The 19,967-nt window shown below is 44.7% G+C and overlaps 1 pseudogene; it reads right to left on the minus strand.

Annotated features, from left to right (window-relative positions):
• Window positions 1-6,978: 6,978 nt before the first annotated feature.
• On the minus strand, window positions 6,979-7,655 carry LOC101421244 (E3 ubiquitin-protein ligase RNF114 pseudogene; annotated as a pseudogene).
• Between the last annotated feature and the right edge of the window lie 12,312 nt (window positions 7,656-19,967).

Here is a 19,967-nt window from a genome sequence, read left to right on the forward strand (position 1 = left end):
ATGGCCCTATCAGAAAGGGATTATAAAAATAATTATGATCAGTGGAAAAGATGAATGATTTGCATGAGCAGATGGGAAATTGCAGTAGAGAGATACAAAACTTTAAGAAAGAGTGAAAAAGAAAAGCTACAGACAAAAATAACCCATGATCTCTGAGATGAAGAACACCCTTGATGGGCTTATAAGTAGACTTGCCATAGCTGGCAAAGAGTGAGTGAACCTGAAGATAGGTCAATGGAAATTATGCAGACTGAAAACACAAAGAGGGGAAGTGGATGTAGCTCAAACAATTGAGCTCCTGTCTACCATATAGGAGGTCCAGGTTTCAATAGCCAGGTGCCTCCTGGTGAAGGCAAGGTGGCCCATGTCGTGAGCTGGCCCATGTGGAGTGCTGCCTTGCTCAGGAGTGCTGCCCCACACAGGAATGCTGGCTCATAAAGAGAGCTGGCGCAGCAAGATGATGCAACAGAAAGAGACACACAGGAGAGATAATAAGAGATGCAGTGGGTCCAGGAGCTATAGTGGTGCAAGAGAACGATCACCTCTCTCCCACTCTGGAAGGTCCCAGGATCAGTTCCCAGAGCCACCTAATGAGAATACAAGCAGACACAGAAGAACACACAGTGACTGGACACAGAGAACAGACAATGGAGGGAAGGGGGAGAAATAAATGTTTTTAAAATCTTAAAAAAAAGCAAAACACAAAGAGGAAAAAAGAGTGAGACGTACCACCACCACCACCACCAACGACAGAATTGGGCTTCCAAGAGCAGCAGAACAATATCAAATGGTCCAATCCACATGTAGTCAAAATTCCAGAAGGAGAACAGCAAGAGAACAGGGCAGAAAATATTTTAAGAGATAGTGGTCAAGAATTCTCCAAAAACTGTGAACTGTATCAAACGACCGATCCAAAAGCATCACAGAACACGCACAATAAATACCAACCAACCGACAAAAACTGAGACACACCATAGTCTGCTGAAAACCAAAATTTAAAAAAGAATCTTGAAGGCAGCTGGGGGAGAGGAAAGAGGGGAGAATAAGTTACCTTAAATACAAGGGGACAAAGAAGAATTACAGTAGAGTCTCACAGAAACTATGCAAGCAGAAGACAGTGGAATAACATCTTAAAAATACTGAAGGAAAAAAACAACATGAGTTCAAAACTTTACACCAAGCAAAAATATCTTAAAAATCAAGGCAAAATAAAAACTGTTTTTTCATAAAAACAACATCTGAGAGAATTCATTGCCAGCAGATCTATGCTACAAGGAAACTTAGAGGAAGTTCTTCAGGCAGAAGGAATTTGATGCCAGACAAATCTTGGATCCATAAAAAGAAATAAAGAGTTCTAAAAAGGATAAGAATTAAAGTAAATACAGAAGACATATTTTTACCTCTTTTTAATTGCTCTAAAGATAATCATTTAAAGCAAGCATCAGTAAACTTTTTCTTAAAGGGCCAGATGGTAAATATTTTAACCTTGTCAGCCATATGGTGTCTGTGGCAACTATTCAACTCTCCTGATGTAGTGTGGAAGTTGTCAAAGATAATATGTAAACAAATGGGCCTGGCTATGTTCCAATAAAGTGTTATGTGCAAAAATGTGTGACTGATCTGAGGGTCATAGTTTTGCTGACCTGGTATAGAGCAAAATGATAAAATTGTATTGTAGGGTTTACAAAATATTTAAAAGTAAAATGTAAATAAAAATACATAGGGGATCAAAGTGAGAATTTGGAAGTATACCGTTGTAAAGTTCTTACACCATTCATTAAGTGGCATAGTATTATTTTGAAAGGTAGATTAGAATAAATTAAAGGTATATATTGTAAACCCTAGGGCAACCACGGCATGTAAAAACACAAAGAGGTTTAACTGGTAAGCCAATAGTGGAGATAAAGTGAAATCATGAAAAATATTCAGTTAATTCAAAAGTGGATGGAAAAAGAGTCCAAAAGGAACAAAGAAGAGACTGGACAAGTAGGAAACAATTAGCAAGATGGTGGAGATAAACCCAACTCAACCATACCAATAATTAGATTAAATATAAATAGTCTAAAGACCCCTATTAAAAAGCAGAATTGGATTAATAAAGATTGGATTAATAAAGACTCAACTACATGCTGCCTACAAGAAACTCACTTTTAATTTTTTTAAATTCATTTTTTTAGTATGACAACAAAAATGCTATAAAATTAGCCATTTCAATCATTTTAAGTGTACAAATCACTGGCATTAATTATATGTAAAATACTTTGCCTCCATAACCACCACCCATTACCAAAATTATTCATCACCCCAAATAGAAACTCTGTATTTATTAAGCAATAACTCCCCATTGTCCCCTCTCCTCAGTCCACGGTAACCTCTAATCAACTTGCAGAAAATCAATGAGTATAGAAGAGCTGAACAACATGATCAACCAACTTGACCTAATTGACATTGATAGAAAACCCCACCCAGCAACAGCAGAATACATATTCTTCCGGAGAGCATAGGGAATATTCATCTAGATATATCGACAGCTATAAAAGAATTAAAATTATGGAGTATAACCAATCAGCATGGTTTTATGTTTATATCCAGGCTAAATTAGTTGTATGGGTTTAGGTACAAAGTAGGAACAGAGTTGGCTTTATCTAGTGATTTTGCCAGGTGAGTAGCATGAACAGAGAGAAATAAGAGCATTTCAAGGGAGAGATTATGAGAATGTATCATGGAATTTAAGCTAGGTAAGACACAAAATAAGAATTTTAGGAGGGTGAGGAGTAGTGTAAAGACAGTAAGATAAAAGGAAGATCTGATAAGAATTGTGGGAGTCTAATTACTAGAAGTAAGTTGGACATTTAGATGGTAGTGGCCAAAGAGTAGATGCTTGAAACTGACGTTATTGCTCATGACAAGTTCAAGGGTAGGATAGAGAGCATAATAATTGAAAAAGATGAGGTCCAGGAACTGAAGGGCTGGATATTGGAAATACTATCTCTGTGACTACTTAAACAACATGAACTGTGGAGAAAGTGATGAGCCAGGAGTTAAAATCCTCAAGGAACAAAGGGTAATGACTGGATGGTGATATATGACTCCTAGTGGGTGGTATAGTCTAGTGACTTGAGATGTTAGTAATGGGGTGGAAAGGCCAGGCTATTTACCAGCAATGAAGCATGAGGAGGCATCTACTTCCCTCCCTCCCTCCCCAGGTCCAATGGTGTAAGGAAGGCAAGAGAGAAAACTGCCCTCAATTAAGAGAGTTACAGAGGAAGTACTGCCCTTGGAAGAGCATAAGCATTCATAAAGTGAACTAAGAAGATTCTAACTCTTTCCCTACTAGGGAGCATGTGAAACAGCATGGAGATTTCAAAGTTCAAATTAGCAGGTGGAGCACATTTTTCCCCTTCCATCTGGGACTTGAATAAAATGATAGTGAAGGAATAAACATATTATAAAAGAAAGTGAGGAAAGAAGAATTGGTAGGTGAGAGGATTCAACACATTTCTTGTAGATGAAAAGAGAATGTAAGCTTCTTTATGAATAAACAGGGTGAAACAGGGCAGCCCGGAATATGCAGCAGAGAAGAAAGCCAATGGCACCCAGGAAACCCCAGAGAGGTTCCAGGACCAGGCCACAGTTGGCAGGTATGATGGAGGGCAGAGGTGAAAAGGAAGATCCCAAAATAAAAGGATTAATTTGAAGTGTATTCTCTCACTTCCCCTTTTACAACCTTATTGCCAGAAGATAAATTGTAGGAAGCCCAGCATTTCCCTTCAGGCCAAAAGCTGGCGGTCTCTTCTCTGATGATATCAAATTTACTTCCCTGGGCCAGCTAGGGCTCCTAGGGTGGGTCCTAACACAGGAGTAAAGTCCTTCATTTCTACATTTGGGGAACATCAGCCTAAAGGCTGGATCTCTATACGTGCAGAGCTCTCAGTCAACATACTTATCCCTGGGAGAGATCTAGGAAGAAAAATAGACACACCCCTACATAAGCAAAGGAAACCCATAGCAAATCTGGAGAAAAATCAACACCATTCTCCATTATTAGGGAGGAATTGATAATCAGCAGATAAAAGACAAACACCTGAGCATGACATGGCAACTATATATAAACAAAACAAAGAAGCAGGTAACTTGGTGAAGAAGAAAACATAAAAACAAACAACCCTCTAATTAATATCCTTAGAGATTATGAGATGCTATATGGATAGATAGAAACAAGAGCAGGGTGCTATTAAAAAGGAACAATCAGACTATTAATTTGAAAACATTAGAAGAATAGTTGAAAGATAACATCAAAGAAATTTCCCAAAACATAAGGAAAAAGTTAAAAAAGATATAAACCTGAGAGAAAAGAGACATAAAAGATCAATCCAGAAAGTCAAATATCCAACTAATAGAAGTTCCAGAGAGAGGAAAGAGAGAAAGTAGATCAAATAAATGATGTAAGAAATGTTCTCAGGGCTGAAAAGAAACAAAATTTTCAGATTTAAAAAGCACTTGTGGGGAAGCACCTGTGGCTCAATCAGTTGGGCTCCCGTCTACCATACGGGAGGCCCTGGGTTCACATCCCAGGACCTCCTTGTGAAGGCAGGCTTGCCTGCAGGATGCGGAGAACCACCGGCAAGCACCACAGAGAGTCGACTCAGCAAGGTGACCCAACGAAAAGGAGACAAGTAAAAAATACAGAAGAGCAGGCAGCGAATGGACACTGAGAGCAGACAACAAGCAAGCCACAAGGGTGGGTGGGAGGGGGAATAAAATAAACATGTTGCGCTGACAGACACACACATCATTATCAAATTTCTTTTTTTTTGGATAAATTATGAAATTTATTTATATTTTACCTTTTCAAAGCCAGAACATCATAAATTTCACTTTCTGGAAAGTCATCTTATTAGAAATACATGAACTGCACTTAATTCAAGAAAATAAGTCAAGTTCAATGTACCAACAGAGAGATGGAGATGCTCTAATCAGTTCCCTCAAATGGAGATTTTGTCAAATTTTCCTCCAAACATCTACAAAAATAATCTCAACTCTAGGAATTTTGAGTGACTTTTTCCAGAAATTACAACAAAGAAGCTAACCTTAACATTGGGGTCTTCCCAAGCAATAGCACATTAGAAAAAATTATTGCCCTTAATGGGCCCAATTGTCGCTAGTGACTTGGTCTCACAGCCATTTACAGGCTGGCAGGAGGAGCCCACAGCAGGTGTGCAAGGGCCCAAAGTACTCCATCACTTGCAATCTTGCAACTAGAAAAATTTCCATATTTTAACAATGTCAGATGTGAACAAATGGAGCTAATTCCCATATCCTTCTGGATGATCAGAGATTCTGCTTCTACAGTTAGGCTGACAGCTTTTTAGGATTATATTTGTGAAATATCTTTAACTTCAAATGTCTTGATCCATTACCAAAGTAAGTTTCCAGGAGACCACTATTGTTAACAACTGCTCATCAAATGTGTTTTGCCTTTACGAACAGTCTGTCTTATCATGTGAAACAACTGGGTGTGATAGCAGATTTCCTATAACTTCTCTTTGCATTTAGAAAGCAGATGTCAAACCCGTTTACAGGTTGAAATCAGGTTCTTTAGGAAACCATTGTGGCAGAAAAATAGTACTAAGTCTAAGTTACCAAATAGAAGATGAAAGAACCAATATCCGCTGGAATCTCCAAGTTTCTTCCTTCTTATTCATTTGCAGACTCTTTTTCATATTTCAAGGACAAGAATATAAGCAAACTCCAAATAAAGAGGTATAGGAGACATGTAAAAGAATCCTTCTTTACGGATATACGCGTTTTTAACTTTCCTAACCTAGAAACACCTACTTCCACTAAAAAAAAATGTATGATTACACCTTATCCTAAAAAGGCACCATGCAGGCATTTAAGACTGAACCACTTAATTTTAAGAGTGTGTAGGGAAAAATCACTAATCCAAACTTCCAGTATCAGACCATACTAAACCCAGAACATTCACCCCAATAGGACTTCTGAAATTTTCCCTAGGATGATGAGCCCAGCTTCCGAAAGCTACTGCCAATGATCAACTATCTAGTAGTGCCATGACACACAGAGAGCTTCATCACAGACCAATGAGCCCTGCCAGAGCTTACACATCTCACGGGCTAGGGAAGGAGATGCTTCATAACCCAAAAAAGGTCTTGGCGACCCTGGAGGACCTGAGAGATGAACACTGGATGGGAGGAACAAGTGTGAAACAAGAATAGATGGAGAAGCTGGATTCTCTTCCAGAAGTGGCTCTGGGAAGTAGTTGAGAATCAATAAAAGACTAGACCATGTGACAAACAAGGTCAACAGTAGGGGAAGACAGCTTTGGCAAGAGCCCAAAGCCAAAAAGAGGGCTCTGAGCTTGGGACCTTATTCCTCTGTCCTTTTTTTTTTTTTTTTTTAAGATTTATTGTTTATTTATTTCTCTCCCCTACCCCTATCCCCTCCCCTCCCCCCCCCACGGTTGTCTGCTCTCTGTGTCCATTTGCTGTGTGTTCTTCTGTGACCACTTCTATCCTCATCAGCAGCACCAGGAATCTGCATTTCTTTTTGTTGCATCATCTTGTTGTGTCAACTCTCCGTGTGTGCAGCGCCATTCTTGGGCAGGCTGCACTTTCTTTCGTGCTGGGCAGCTCTCTTTATGGGGTGCACTTCTTGTGCATGGGACTCCCCTCTGCGTGGCATGGCACTCCTTGCGCGCATCAGCACTGCGCATGGGCCAGCTCCACAGGGGTAAAGGAGGCCCGGGATTTGAACCTCGGACCTCCCATGTGGTAGACGGACGCCCTATCCATTGGGTCAAGTCCGCTTCCCTCCCCTGTCCTTAATGCCATGGCTCAATCTCAGGTCTGTTGAACATTTAAAACGTATGAGCCAAATGTTTCAGGCTTAACATGTACTGGAAGCTTAAAAACACCTCAAGTGCATGGGACAAGTGAAGCAGCCCAGGGGGTTGGCTCACTGATGGATGATGGAGCACTGCAACACCTGATTCATCATGTCCTCTTCATCCACATAGTATACCACAAAAGTGCTGTAAGAAAACTGGTGCTGGCACTAGATGAGCTCTATGAAGTCGGCGCTGTGGAAATTGGGGTCTTCCCAGGGCACTGAGGCACAGATGGGATGAACCATAGATTTGCTCTCTGTCCTACAGGATTGTTTGCAGTGCTCCACAAGACCTTCCTGATGGTTTGGGGGAAATTAAGGGCAAGGAAAGGTATAATGGTTTGGGACATTCCTTGGCTGAAGGGAAGCATCTTTCCTGGTGGAGTTCACACCTTCCATGATGTAATTCAGGTATTTAGAACAGGTAGCCACTTGGATATGGGTTTTGGATAGGAAGAAATTTTTATGGTAGCCATGACAAGAAGTCTCTGTGCTCTAAAGCTGCTGCTTAAGCTCTGCAGCTTGGACGCCAGGTGCCAGAGCACTGCAACACACCCCACAGACAAGTTTCTTTGGCTTCAGATATTTCTGCAGGAATGCCGAGAAAAAGACATGTATGCAGGACACCTGCACCGGCTTCTCATACACCACCAAGTACATGGGACATAGGAAGTGGCCCAGAGGTTGACCTCTGCCGCGGGCCCCACCACCTGTGCAATGCCCTCACAGTCCTGCGGCTGCACCATCTTGTTGCAGCTACTGTCAAATTTCTACACAAAGAGGATAGGGTCTATCTTAAAGTTGAGAGAGAAAGGGTCTTTAAAAATCAAAATCAGATTGACCTCAACTTCTCAAGAGCAACTGGCTCCTAGAAGACAATGAATCCAATTCCTTTAAAGTTCTGAGGGAAAATTATTTTGAACCTAGAATTCTATATCCTGCTAAACTGTCACTCAAATGTCAGCCTGAAATAAAAACATATCAGAAATACAAAGCAAAATCAGAGGGAGTGCACCTTGCAGACTGCTCACTACTTGAAATCATTCCATACATGTTGTACACCTCTACAGGCTGCCACCAGGTGCAGAGTGAGTAGAGCAGACACCAAGGCAGAAACAGAGGGCTCTCCAACGGCTTTGCTGGACTTTGCCTTTGCAGTCTAGGACACTTCCCCCCAACTTTCTCTCCCTCTGTCTATCATGTGGGGGAAAAACTTGCATCATGGTCTGGTGGTTCTCCCAGCCTTACTCAGATCCCTCCCTGCTTTCCCTCATGTACATTTAATCCTGCCATGGAATCTGCTTCTCAGTGTAACAAAATTTCAGAGTAACAGAAAATTTACCTCATACACACACTTTGAGAAGAGGCCAGCAAAAACAAGGGTAAAAAGGAAAAGAAAACAGAAATAGAATGAGCAAGATATGGGGTATAATTGGCAGCTCTAACCAGAGTTCAGTAAATATGAAATTGTACAATAGACCTCAAAAAGCAATTAGAGGAAATATTTGGTTTGAAGATGGTTGTTCAAAGTTACCTTTCTCCCTCTCTTCCTGGAATTCATCTAAAAATAACTAGGAGAATGAGAAACTAAAATGCAAACTCTATTTTCAGAGAAACTTGGTGACAGCTAAAACACCAGACCATGTGACAGGCAAATGGACTGCCCCAAACAGGAAGAGTGAGTGGGGTGTTTCTGTAAGAAAAATGTTGCATAGAAAGAAAGAGATGGCTGCAGATCTAAGAAAAAGTTAGCAGAAGCCAGTTACATGACCTGGATAAGTTATATGACATTTCTGTACCTCAGTTTCTACATAATAATAGTACTTATCCCCTAGGGTTGATAAGATGATTAAATGAGTGAATATATGTAAAGTACTTAGATGAGTGCTTGAAGCATAATAAATAATAAAAAACAGATGGCTATTTTATCATTTGGTTTTGGGCAAAAGTTAGATGTATATTATATTCAATCAGTAACTTTTCCCCCTTCCAAAACTCCACTGAAACTACAGAAAAGAGATTTAAAAACCAATCACAAGTTATAGGTAGAACAAGAGAGGAGATAACGGCTACAGAATGTTTGAAGCTGGAAAGCAGAAGGGTAAGTGGTAACTGAATTAGCAGCCCTGACAAAGCTGAATCTTAAACCAGCTGTGGAGAAAATAAAGAATCAACTTGATTTAATCCACAGAATCCTCAAAAGGCTCAGAATGGACAGCCCTGGGTAACTCCAGAATAGGAGCTAAAGAGGAGGCTCAAATAAGAAGCAGGGGATAAATCTGTTGAGAATAGATTAGATCCCTAAATCCCCTTCCTTGTTCCACACTCCTGATTGCCCTTTCCCCACCCTGGCAGAAGACTGGAAGCTTTGAAGCTTTTCTCTGAAAACGGACAATAAAATCTTGAAGATTAAGTATTTACTAAATGTATCCACTTCCCACATTCATCTCCCCAAATGTTGACAGTCAGAATCTTTCCCTTAAGGTAGGAGAAGAGTTGTCTCTAAAGAATCTGACCAGGCTAAGAGGAAAGAACTTGAGTTTAAGTGCCCCAAAATCAACCCATTCAGGTCACCTCACAGTCAAACTCCAAGCAGTCAAGGACTTCACACACTTGGAAACACTAGTCAGCTTTTTATTCCACTGACAGTCATCAAGGGCATAGAGCCACACATTTGTCAGATATTGAAAAAGTCCTCTAATGTGGAAGAAAAAGGTCCCAAAAATAAATAGTGGAGAGCAATCTAGAGGAAACCATCAGTGCTGGAAGAAAAAGACTTTTTAAAAATTAACATTCCTAGAGAAGAGGAGAGGTTGCATCCACAAGGCAAGAACGGTGTATTATTAAAAAAGAAATGAAACATTAAAAGAATAACAACAACAGAGAGCTCTTGAAAATTAAAATATGTTGGCAGAAAGGAGAAACTCAAATAGAGGAATTGGAAGGCAATTTCCTGGAAAATGAAGTAAAAAGACTAGAGGGCAAGTTCAGGAGATCCAAAATCTGACCAATGGAAATTCCAAAAGAGAGAACAGAGAAAAACGAGGGTAATCAACAACAGTGAAAGAAGAAACAGTTCAGAATTGTTTAAAAACTGAAAGGCATACCTTTCTAGATCCAAAGAGCCCAATGAGAGTCCAGCCCATGAGGAAAAATTACTCACATGAAGGCACATAATTGTGAGATTTCAGAACCCTGGGGACAAAGAGAAGATCCTACAAACTTCCAAAAGAAAAGCCAGAACACATACAATGGATGAGAAATATGAAGGGCTTTGGGCTTCTCAAAAGCAACTCTGATGAGGGAGGTTGTTGGTGTGGGAAGAGTGGGGTGGGAGGATGGGGGTACACAGGAACCTCTTATATTTTTTAATGTAACATTATTTTTGTGACCCATATATTATCAAAAAAATATAATTTACAAAAATGATGTGGTGGGGGTGGGGAGTGGTTTATATGGGAAACTCCTACGTGTTTTGTTTTTTAATGTAACATTCCTTGTGATCTATTAACTTTAATTTTTTAAAAAAAGAAATAATAAAAAAAAAATAGCAACTCTGGAAACAAGAAGGCATTAGAGCAAAGCCCCCAAAATTCTGAGGGGAGAAAAGACTTCCAATTTAGAATTCGAAAGTCATTCAACAATCAAAGAGGTGTGAGGGCATAATAAAGACATCTTCAGCATGCAAGGCCTCAAAACACCTACTTCTCATGTATCCTTTCTCAGGAGCCTAATGGGAGGTACCAGAAGTAAAGCAAGAAAGGGATAAAGAAAATCGACTTCCACCCAGAAAAGAAGTGAAAGGAAACACCAGGAACATGGTGAAAGGAGATCCCAGTGTGAGTGTGACCACTATAGACCAGTGGTAGAGGGCAACTGGTCCAGAGTAGAGCCGTGTCCCTCAAAGGACAGGCCTCATGAGAGTGGCCTTCACCAGGCCCTCCACCCATGGACCATCTTTTTAACCTGATGAGCCTCCTGGTACATGTATTCCATTAAAATAAGGCATTAAACTAGAAAGAGGATGACCAGCCAAGAAACAGAGAATCCAACCTAAAGACAAAGGCAAAAATAACTTCAAGGAGGACAACAAAGAGAAGTCAGTCCCAGGAAGACAACTATGCAACTGGCCTCCAGAGCATCCTGCCCAGATAGAAGGAGAAAGCAGATTTTCATGAGAGATGTTTCCAACCGCAAAAACAAAAAAAAATGGAACAGATTAGCTTTGTACAAAATTGTTCTGAAGGGCTTTTGGAATTTTTGGGATGCATTAACAGTAAGTATAAACAAGCAAATAAAAAAGCAAGGCAATTATTAACTACAGATAAAACAAAAACTCAGAAAGGAAACATAACCACAGCGCACTGCCATGTTCAGCTACAAATAATATTTGTCTAGGCATAGTGATGAAACAGTGAAAATTGATCTGATTGAGAACTGTAACAGGAAGGGGGACAGAAAACAGAGGTGTGGGGAAGGTGTTATAATAGAACTCGATCCTCATCTACCATAATAGGAAGTGAGCAGATAACATCTAAAATGGATAAAGTAAAAGACAATAGCAAGTTAGAAACATGGAGCTGTATAAGTCCCCTGTGGAAGGGAACCTGTGGAGTCGGATAGGGTGGGACAAAGACTGGCTATATTTTGGTATACGTATTTTAGTTCAATTTGGCATTTGGAACTGTGCATTGATCAAACAAATATTAATTTTGAAATCTGATTAATAATTTCTCCCAGCACTCCATATGCTCTTTTCTGGCTACCCTGACCCAATGGTTAAGACTTGGAAAATTAACAAAAATCCTGCCCCCCCTACACCCCCAAAACTCAATAGCCTCTTATTTTTCTATAAGTGTATATTTCTTAAAGTGTGCTATTATTGCAAAGAAGTACACCCTATAGGAAATATTTAGGAAAATGAAAAGAGTGATTCACAGGCAAGAAAATTATAAGTGGAAAACATAGGCCAGTTAATACCTTTCTAATTATCTTAATTTATCCCGTAGCTAATTTCTTTTTTAACTTCTTGGGAAATCATTGGCTCCCCTCCCTGTGTTTCCTGAATGGAGGTCCCAATCCCTGGCCTGCCAATGGCCTCCCAGCTCCCGGGGACAAGCTCTGGGGGAATCTTGGCCCAGGGTCTTCTGGCTTTTTGCCCATGTCCAGTTGTTTCTAATGGGCTCGTCTTCCCTTTGATGGATAAGAATCTACCCTTCTGAGAGCAGCATCCTGCTCGCTCCCTTAAGCCTGATACAGAATAGGCTCAAAGAGTATCCGTTGAGTAAATGAACTGCTTCCCTAACCTCAGGATAAGCCTTAAACTGTCGTTAGAGCTGGGAGGAAGCCTAATTCATCCTTGTTGTGCAAAAGTTAGAGAGGAAGCAACATTTGATCAGGTCCCTTTGGTGAGTGAGATGCTGAGGTGGGGCGTGACCACATTCCCCGCCCCTGGCCTGGCTGGAGTCCCCTGGCTGGCCCAGCCCCCACCCTGGAAAGATAAGGGTCCTTTCATATCACTGCTTGTAGGTGAGTTGACTTTTTTAAGGAGGCTCTTAAAAACCAGAGCTAACTTTGAGAATGAAACTAATGGAATTTGTTGTACTTCAGACTCAGTGAAAGGCAGTGGGGGAGATAGTTCAGGAATTCCTCCCATCACACATCAGGAGTTTCCTTCTTCTACTCCCAAGCTCGGCCGTGAAGGAGGGTATTCTGGGATAGAAATGTGATGTAGCGCCTGCAGGGGACAGATGCTCGGGCAGCTCTTCTCTTCTGCTCTCTCCATACCTCAGCGTCCCCTAGAGCTCAGGGTTCCCAGCAGCGGCTGGTGATCAAGATCACGCAGACTCAGAGGGTGGAGAAAGCAGATGGCATGAGGGTGCCCCCACAAGCTAACCTTTGCTCTGTAACCGGAGGTAGGTCCCCCTCTGCCTACATCCAACAGCCTGCTCCCCCCACCCGCACCCCCTGCTGCGATGACCCAACCGTGCCCACCAATGACAAGGAAGCAGGGGCCAGGGTCATGGGTCTCTTTCTTTCCCCGGAAGAACAAGGATGATGTTCTCACCCTTTCAAGATGACACAATCTTTTTGGCTGGAACGTGCTGTCTTGTCTTTTCTTTTTTGCATTGAGACCACAGGCCTCCATGGACAAGAACAGGCTGTCAGGTCATCCTGGCCCTGCGGTATTTACTTTAAATCTGATTCATGTCTTTAATGATTCATCCTCCCCCGTCACGGTGAGGGAGGAGAAGTTTGTCTTGAGGCCTCCACTTCCCCCTCTTTGCTACCCTTAGTTATCATAAGTTGCAGCAGTCCTTCTAAAAGCAGTAGCCCACGCCTTTGTGTTAGCTGCTGTCATCCCTCCCAGGAGTCTTTGCACTAGTAAAGAGAAAATCAGCAAGAGGAACACAGAAGGCCAAAGCCTTTTGTCCAAAGAAGGTGACTGGGGGGTTGGAGCGCTTCCAGTTAGCCTGACACTAACTCGGCAGAGCTGACATGGGCAGTTAGCTCTTGTGTCTGGAGGCAGTCAGAGGGGCTGGCAAGAGCGATAGCGAGCCGAGGGCCCAGTGCACGGGCCACATGGACAGAACCATTCTGCTCTTCCACCAAAACGAACTCCACAGGCAGTGATAAGACAGAAACACTGGGTAATGACAGGCCTGAGTGTCCAAGGACCTTTCATCTAAGCATCTGGAATCTCTGGAAGGCATTAATTAAGGCTTTCTCCCTTTTGATGGTGGGAGGGGCATCACATCTCACAGGGCAAGGGCTCTGGACCGGGGCCAGGAGATGGGGGTCCAGGCTCAGCCCTGTTGGTGTAGTGGTTCTTAGGCAATTCCTTAACCTGAGTTTGGGTTTCATTATAGCCAAAATGGGAAAAATATTTAAAATAACAAAATGTGGGGCATTTGCTGCACCCGTGTAATCTGAGGTAACCCACGCAGCACCTCATTATCTACCACTGAGCCCATTTTGCAGATCAGAAAACCAAGTCTTCATGAGCACGATTGACTTTGCCAATAAGTAGAGAAGCTAGTATTTGAATGCAGGTCTGCTAATTGCAAAGCCAGGGCTCATAGGTGTTTTCCTGTCTTCCAGGCTGACAAGAAAATCTAATGAAAGGCAGAAACCAATCAAATGTCCATCAAAAGTGAACAAAAATGTGGTATATCCTTATGATGGAATATTATTCAGCCATAGAAATGAATGAAGTGCTAATAGATGCTCCAGCATGGACGACCCTCGAGACATTATACTAAGTGAAAGAAACCTGTCCCAAAGGACCACATATTGTGTGGTTTCTTTTATATGAAATATCTGGAATAGGTAAATCCAGAGAGACAGAAAGCAGCTTAGTGGTTGCTAGGGGCTGGGGGAGAAAGCAATGGGAAGTGATTACTTCATGGGTACGGGGAGTTCTTCTGGGGTGATGATAAAGTTTTGAAACCCAAGAAAGATGTGGTTGAACAATCTTGTGGATGCACCAAATGCCTCTGAGTTGTACATTTTAAAATGGTTAATTGTAAGTTTTGTGAATTTCACCTCAAAAAAAAAAAAAAGAGAATGAATAGGGAAAAAAGGAAAAGAAAGTCTAATGAGGCAGAGTATATGAACATGCTTTGGAAAATTACACATTCTACAGAAATAAAAGGGAGTGGCTGGACAGGGCCACCGCAGGTCCCCTTCCATCACAGGCCACAGGATGTGATAACCCTGGGACGCCTTCCCTGCTGCTGGTGCTTGTGCAAGAGTTAGATATCAGTGGATCCATTATATGGAAGGAACAGGATAGAATGTCCTAGATTAAAAAGCTGTTTTGCTCTTTTTACCTCCCACTCCCCACCCCACAGGGTCAAGAATCATTCAATATTTTTGTTTTTAAGGAGGTACTGGGGATTGAACCCAGGACGTCATACATGGGAAGCAGGTGCTCAACCACCGAGCTATATCCATTCCTCAGAACCATTCAATTTAAGAAATCCAAACCATTCCAGTCTCAATCCGGCCTGGGAAAGCCATCACCAGTCAGATGATAATTTAACACCCCCCCCCCCTCACTTTTTTCCCCCTTGCCTTCCGCGGTGTGCTGCTTTCTACCCCTCCCAGGGCCTGACGATCATGATTTGATAGTGGTAAAGATTGGGGGCAGGATGGGGAGTGTCTTCTCCTCCCGCTCTAGATTCTCCCTGCCTGCCTTTGAATTGTCAGGGAGGAGAAAACGCCCCAGGGCCTGCCACCCCTCTGACCTTCCCGCCTGCTTCCCCTGAGCGGAGGACAGGGGGACCCCCATCCTGGGCGCCCAGAGGCGCCCTGAGGCCGTCCCTCAGGAGAATCCCAGCAGAGCTGCCTTTGGGGGGATGAGGTGGGCGGGGAGCGGGCGAGGACGGCGGGAGGAACACAGGGTAGCGGGGCACGGGGTACTGTCGGGGAGTCCAGCAGGCGAGGCGGACGGAGCGGTTAGGATCAGGTCCAAAAGGAGTCCTTAGGAAGCCGTGTTAAACGGAGGAAGCGCCCTGTGCCAACGAAGGACTTTAAGCGAGGACGCGAAGGGACCTGACGCCTGTGTTCGCGCGCGCCCCCTGGAGGTCGGGAGGGGCCGGGCAGCTTCCCCAAGGGCCTGGGTGGACAATTTCACGGGCCACCGACTTTCGCGCACATCTTCTTTTCAGCCTCTGGTTTGTTTGACTTTCTGCAAAAGAAGCTTTAAATACAGCAAGGTGTTCGCCAAAGCTAGTCATTGATTTGTGAATGTTGTACAGCCTTGCAAGGCCAACTTGAGTAGATGAAATCCAACATTCATTACTACATTTTAAAATCCACACTCCCCCCCCTTTTAATTGATGGTGCTGTCTTTTTCATTTAAGGGTTCATTTGGTGCAATAAGTGCTAACTCAGAGCACTTATTACGTGTCCTGCTCTGTAAGGATTTTAGATAGATCAACTTGTTTAATGTTCACAACAACCCACTGAGGGGATGCCAATATCATCTCTATTTTACAGCGTGGAATTGGCAGAGCTGGGACTTGAACCAGGCAGTCTGGCTCCAGAGCCGCCTCTCACCTGCCCTCTCTTATCTTTTGACTAGTTGGAGACAGACCAGCACCCAGCCACACTGTATAGTAAGATGCAGCAGGCTCTTTACAAGGGGGCACATGTGCAAGGTTTCATGTTTATGTGCATTTTCCTGGAGAATTGTATGATCCCCAAAAAGTTCAGAACCCACTGTTGTCAGGAGCCCTGGGTTCAAGTCCTGACTCTTCCACTAAGTAGCAATGTGGCCTTGGGCAAGCAGCTTCACCTCTGGGCCTCAGTTTCCTCATCTGTACAATGGTGGCAGAGGCAATAAACCATATGGCTTCAGTGATTTCTCCCAACTCTAATAGTCTACTGCTCTGACTTAGGTGGATAAACATGTGAGCCGCTACCATGGACCAGGTACTTTGCTAGGCCCTGGGGCCACAAGGCGGAAGGAGACCAGCCTGTGCCTCCACGGAGCTTGCATTCCCCTGCGGGGAGACAGCCATCAGGTCCCGACTCCCTGGCTGACAGCCGGGGGCTAGGAGAAGGAAGGTCTGAAGGCACAGCACCCTGGGGTGACAGTGGAGGCAGAACCCCTCTCAGAGGGTGCTGGGAGTGGAATTTGGGTCCGTGCTGCCAGTGGCTGTCCTTAGGCTCTGAGGACAAAAATCCTCCATCCTTGAGTAAACAGCCATCGTCCCCTTCAAGCCTCATCTCCTCGGCGCTGCATCTTCAGGGCGCTCTACTTCTGGACCTAAATTCTGCCCCCGCTCTTCTCCCAGCTCCCTTCCATGCTGTAACGGGAGGAACCCTCCTATGTCCAGCCTCTTCTCTGAGTGGTCCCTGCACCGGTGGAGGTCCCTGCTTTCTGGGTGACCCTCTTTGGAGGTCATCTCTCCCCCTCGTGCTCCGTGTTTCCCAGGGTCAGGCCTGGGTGGGCATCCTCCTTGTGTCCCCTTTCCCCTTCCAGCCTTCCCCCACCCCCCCGCCCCTTGTGAAAACAGAAACCCAGAGTTCTTTCCTGGTGGCGCATGCCGCCCCGCCCCTCCCTGCAGGAGTCATCTGCAGGATCCATGCACGCCCCCTCTCGGTTCCTGCCGTCAGGGTATGTGCCATTTCAGGAACTCCTCATCCGTTCAGCCCGAGCTGCCCCCACCCCGGGGACCACACCCTGGACTTGCCCTGAGGCCCCGGTCAGACACCATCATCAAGTGCCCACTCCAGCTTCACAGACATCGTGGTCAACCAGCCTCTCTGTTTTCTCCCGGGCAATACGCTCCTTGCCTTCGGCTTCCTTTCCAGTCTCGACGTCACAGCCCTTCACTTCCCTACCCTCTGGACAGTGCACACGACTCCCTGGACCCGCCGTCTTTCCGTCGCCCCGACCCGCGTGGCAGTTCCCCCAGGGCCCCGTGTTCTCTGGGCTTGCAGGTGGGCAGCCGAGGGCTGGCAGGAGCACCCCTCCCCGGGAGAGCGCGACGCGCCGTAAACGGCCACCACCAGCTGCGGGGAGACACCACCGCGGCTCCGCGCAGCCAGGCGTCCCCAGCGCGCGCTTTCCCGCTTAGCACTCGGGGGGTCCAGCTTCTCTACTCTGCACCCACCTCTAGCCTCCCCCTCCCGTCATCCCCGACTCCCAGCAGATGACCTCGCCTCCTGCTTCAGAGGGAATAGCCGGGCCAGAAAGAAGCCGCACCCCCACCTGCGCCCCACCCTTGGTCGGCACAGAGCTGGGGTCTCACCCTCCCCTTCTTAACTTTACGGAAAGGAAAGCATGTCGCAGACGATCTTCTGGGGGTGACTTTTGTTCACTTCCTAGCACACTGCTGAGAGTCCTCCATCTCAGTGCGTGTCCCTGCGGGTCGTTCATTTAGACTGCTCTATAATGTCCCCTGGGTGACTCTCCCACAGGCGCTGGGACCCAGGATAGTGGTTACTTCCAGCAGAAGGAGAACAAGGGAGGAGATGGAGGGCGGACATAGTATGTGTGTCAGCAGTCTAGTTCTCAGCTTGGCTGACACTATTATAATATTAATCTAAATAAATGCATCTCTGAAATGGACCCAAGATGACAATGTGTCATCAACCAAGGATTACAATTAATGCTATTACGTTATTATTGTTTATGTACTATTATTTTAAAATATATAATATTAATCCTAATCCATATATATGTTATGTTCTGTATTATATGTTTATTATGTATTATAGCAAAAAAAATAAGCATATTATATGTTAACATATATTATACTACATATTATATAATAAATAATAACAGGCTATATAGTAATAGTGTTTTATATGACAGATGTGATATAACTTTAATAAAATAAAATTTTTGTTATATACAGAATAATTAATAAGAAAATAAAAGCTGCCCCACACTCCTTGACCCTCATCCCTTTCTGGCTGTTCTTTGCTCTTCCTTCACAGTCAGAATTCTCCAGAGTGTTGTCTCTGAGCTCCATCTTCACTTCCTTATCTTGAGCCTAACTCCTCACTCTGCCCCATCCTGGCTCTGCCCCTTCATCCTACTGAAGAAGGTCTTACCAAGGTCACCGAGGCTCCCTGCCACTGAATCCGGTGGGCGTTTTCTAGGTGTTGGCTTGCCTGGCTCTCAGCAGCCTCCACTGCTTTTGACCATTCCCGTCCCTGGCACACTCGTCCCCTGGTTTCCACAGCACAACGCTCTTGTTTTCCTCTTTGCTCCTTGGCTGCTCCATCCCAGCCTCCTTTACCTGGCATCCTTCTCTAGCATGGCTTTGAGCTTCATAGTCTCCATCTAAGGCACTTTTCTTACTCCCTTCCCTCACCCATCCCCACGTCCTCATCTGTAGCACAAGCTGGGTCAGGGTCATGGGCTCTGTCTCCAGTCAGACCTCTCCTTTGAGCTCTGTATCCAATGACTCTACTTGGTGTCTCAAGTGCCCTTCACACAGAGCCTTTTCTATCTCAGGATGGGTGGGCCTGTGACCCAGCTGGGTCAGTCAATGGCCCCAGGATAGAAATGTGCCCCCAGCCGGGCCAACCAGAGCCCTCCCCAGAGATTTTTCTAACGGGATCTAGTGGGGAATACTCCCTTGCCTCTTGGGTTATGAAATCCAGGGAGGTATGGAATGGATGGTCCTGGAGAAAACCTGCTGGCAACAGAGAAAATGACGAGCCCAGGCAGAGGTGAAGGTCCTGGGCCTTTGAGTTCTGGTTAAAGTCCCCAAGGCCCCTGCAGGTCCCTCCATTCCTGCCTCACTTCCGTCCAGTGAGCCTCCCTTTTTGCTTACGCTAGTTTTAATTGGGATCTGGTCACTTGCAACTAAAGAAAGCCTGACTAATACAGCCCCTACATCCAACTTACCACAACACTAAATATTGAGCTCCTAAACACCTCCCAGGTCCATGCACTTTCCTCCATCCCCGGCACTCTAAGGAAACGGACGTGTTTAGATCCCAGGAAGGGCAAAAGGAAAGCTTTGCGTCCTTCAGTCCTCATTAGCCTGGCAAAGCCACCAGGCCATCTCAGGCCAGATCTTGCCGAGTGTTTTTCTGCCCTTGTAACAAAACACTTCCTGCCCAAGTCCATGGTGAAGCTTTGTTTGTTAATTAAGGGAATGAGAATATCGTACTGCCTGCTCAGGAACTTCAGAGGGTAGCCACTGCCTCCCACAAACCGGCTCCACCTCAGGGCTTTGGCAGCAATATTTGCCTTAGACCCCAACACCTTAGCGAGCCCTGCCCACCCACCTGTCCTGTCGTCACGTGCCCAATGGGGCGGAGCCAGCAGGGCCAAGGGGCGTGCCCACCTGCTGCTACACCAGGTATTAATAGATGAGGAGGCTTCTGCTCTGGCATTCTGGGACCCCCGAATTCCCTGCCCACACAGCTCATAGCCCTCTTCTAGGCTCCCCCTGGAGTCCCTTTCCCAAAGGCTCCCAAGGTAGCCAAGGGGTGGCTGTTTGCATGGAGGGGGTGTGTGGACAGAGCCTGGCCATGCGGGCTGGGCCCCAAGGTCCTTCGAGGCCCGTACTGGGCCCCACGGTGGA

Source organism: Dasypus novemcinctus, chromosome 17, assembly GCF_030445035.2.
Source record: "Dasypus novemcinctus isolate mDasNov1 chromosome 17, mDasNov1.1.hap2, whole genome shotgun sequence".
Taxonomy (NCBI): domain Eukaryota; kingdom Metazoa; phylum Chordata; class Mammalia; order Cingulata; family Dasypodidae; genus Dasypus; species Dasypus novemcinctus.